We start from the raw sequence: 3,690 nt of genomic DNA on the forward strand, positions 1-3,690 counted from the left end.
CTAGTATATAAACATGAACATTTACAAAGTTCGGTATGCATAACAAAACATTTACTTTTAGAAACATAAACAACATATTTACTATCAGAATGCATAAACTGAAACACATTATCAAAAAGTCAGAGCGAAACTTTTATAAAAACTTTCTTATTTCAAAAATATCCCTTGGCATTTTACAGATTGAAACCTCATCTTTGTAGCATATCAGAGTATCACATTAGGACAAATACCATGTTTGACCCCCGTGGTAGGGTTATAAACCACCATTATACATGTGGCTGAGCCGTATACCATATTTCATATCGTGGTAGGGTTATAAACCATCATTATACCCGTTACTGGGCCATATACCATGTTTGACCCCCGTGGTGGGGTTATAAACTACTATTATACTCGTGGCTGGGCCTTAACAGAAACAGAACAGAGCATCATCGGAACTAGATCATATTCAGATACAAAATCAGAAGTTCATGCAAGATTTTTAGATCCCACATCATATCAAAACTGAATACTAAACACTTTTTGATAGACAAAAATTTTTTTCATTTAATCAAAGCAAAACTTTTGGGATCTTATATTCGCACTTTTTCAGAGTTCAGAAATAGAATGTTAAAATCAGCTCATGTCTGCACCAGTCATGAGAAAAATATTTTCTCTTATATAGGATTTATGCATATGCAGAACAAACATTTGAGGTTGTTTTTCAGATTTCTTTTCAAAAATAAACATGCATATTTTTAAAATCAACATCATTTCTTTTCTTTTGTGCAAAGCTAGTATAGGAACCTTACTTACCTGACTTCCGTGAATTATCTACGCCTTGATTTGGAACTCTAGCAGTAATACCACATAAACAAAACATATACCCAACATTTAATGAACCAATCCAGTAAGCTACTATTTATTGAGTAATAATCCAAAACAGCCAATTTTTACCTCAATGTCTATCATAAAATTGAACCCAAAAAGTCCCCTCCTCAAACCATTAACATTTAAACCCCAACACAACCATTGAAATCTCCACACAGTAGCCAAACACAACTCATACAACTTACCTCTTACCAACATGCATTTAATCAAAGACAACCAACACCAAAAACACCACTCCACCCTTGGCCACCGCTATTCCAAACCAGCTATGTAATTATAAATCCCCACATCCACCACATCAATTTTATATTATCCACATTTCAATCCAACCAAGTGATTCCAAAAATATCACACTCACTACACAACTAAACATAAAAGTCTTCACATAAAAACTAAAATACATATCATAATATCAAGTGTGTATACATATAAAAAATATATTATTGCTATAGATTAACTTACCTAAATTCACAAGTTTAGTACGATGAAAACAAAAGCGAGTGGACGTTGCCTAAAGATTATGTTAATGCCCTGTGACACAACGTCGCAGTGTTACTTGTGATTTACACTTGCAGTTAATGAACATCACTGTCAAATGTTTCGAAAGGGCATTACCTAATAAAGTCTCAAACGACTTTGCACAACCCCGATTCAAAGCAACCCACTGAATTCTAAGCCAAAAACTCACTGAAATCTAGTGAAAGAGATAGTGATATGCACAATAAGGGATTGAGGCTTCTAAGTGTGTGCATGACAAACCAAAACAAAGAGGGTGTGTGTGTGAAAAAATAAATAGAGGAAAATAATAATAATAAGGAGACTGAAGTCGGACGGTGGGAGAAGAGATTTTTACCAATGCTAGCACTTCCTATGCGAGGCTCGATGGCCACACTAGAATCTTGAGACCCATGAGCGGACTGTACATACGCCTAAGGAAAATTCATGAAAATGTCGGAAAGGTAAGAAAAGGAGAACAAACAAATTGAGAGGGAGAGAAAGAGAGGCTCACCATGTGGAACCAGTCAATGGCCACGAACTCAGCAGCCCAAACAATGATGAAGAAGAAAAAAAATCGTAGAGGGGTAGTTTGAGAGCAGTTAGATCTTGTTGAGAGGGAAAAACTTGACAGAAGAAAATAAACTGAAGAAAAACGTGGGGAGATGGCCATCGGAATGGAGAAGTTTTCGGAAAGCAGAAAATAGGAAAAGAAAATCGTCGGGGAAGATAGAATTCAAAATGGGAAGGAGACTCACCGAAACGACGCCGTTTGTGATGGGTCTTCCGGGCTGGGCTTCATTTGGACCTGGGCCTTGGGCCCGAGTTTTACACAACATGTATGTCTATTACACATTTATCATATCATAAACTATTTATCTGTTACATATTTTATCATGTCATGAAATGTTTATCTGTTATACATTTTATTATGTCACAAAATTTTTATTTGTTACACATTATGCCATGTCACAAAATGTTCATCTGTTAGATGCTATTTCATGTTACAAAATGCCATCTGTTACATGCTATGTTATGTCATGAAATGTTCATCTGTTCCATGTTATGCCATGTCACTTATCTCACATCCATGTCACGTTATGTTACGTCAGGTCATCTGTTCTTTCATTTCATGTCACGTCATGTCTCAAGTATAAAGTGTGTCTTGAAAACCATTTTTTCACGTAAAGTCAAGTCTGTTTATATTTATCACGACCCTAAGTAGAATTCCTTTGTTCATGTTGGAGTGTCTAAATTAGTGTAAAGTTTTATAGGTTGACAAAGTATTGATGCACACCCAAACTGATATGAGGTATCCAGGTCTAAATTTTACGTTGATTGCACTGAACTACCTTAAAAAGGTGAATTTGTGCAAATACGACAAGAAAAGCTTAATCTTCCTTGGATTGGGGCAATATCAGTTTTTTTTTTTTTTTCCCAAATCTTCTATTTACGTTCACTTTTGTATTCTTAGAAAATATTTCGTTTTAAGTTTTGGAAGTGATTATGATTTCAATTTTGCCCAAATGTTTAGTAGGATTTTTGTTTACTTACGTAGTTAATTTTCATGCAATAATATGGACTTTTCATTTCTAGAAAAATCTCCATAATTTCGAATTTTGCAACTATTTAGCCTGGCTTGTGGGCTTTATTTATTAATTTCAAATTTTATCATTAGTGAATATATTTAAGAGTTTTTCTCTATTTTAGTGTTTTGCAACTTTTTTCAATCTCAATCCCTAGTTTTGTTGATTAACTAGCCGTTAGGGTAATCATCATTATTCTGTCTAGCGTCAGTTGACATCAGAGCTTTAGTGTTTTCCTGGGGTGATTTATCATCAACTTTCATGGTTGGTGGTATAAGTCGTGGTTGGAGTGGGTAGGTTCCGACTTAGGAAGCCTGTCACTTTGATCATAACTTACTGGACATGATGATTGCAGATTTGCAGAAGCAGATATCAGAATTAACCCAACATCTAGAGGCGCAAAACTTGGAGGGTCAAATGTATGATCATGATTCTAACTCCAGTTTTGAAATCTTGTATCACAATCGTGCTCTATTTCAAGAGTACAATGTTTGGGAGGAACAACACGAAGACTAGGAGCATTCTTCCGTAGAGTGGAACTCTCCACCTTTCTACTATACCTATACCTATCCCAACGAAGATGATCTAGTTGAGGAGGTAACTATTTTTTTTAGAACATAAAAAATTTTGAAAAAGAAAATGGTGATGAAGTTTTGAAGTTTGAAGATGAAACAACTTTTGATACAATTAATTATGTTGATTTTCTTGGAGTTGAGGATTTTTTTTCAAATTCTCATAT

This window comes from Juglans regia, chromosome 16, assembly GCF_001411555.2.
Source record: "Juglans regia cultivar Chandler chromosome 16, Walnut 2.0, whole genome shotgun sequence".
NCBI lineage: Eukaryota > Viridiplantae > Streptophyta > Magnoliopsida > Fagales > Juglandaceae > Juglans > Juglans regia.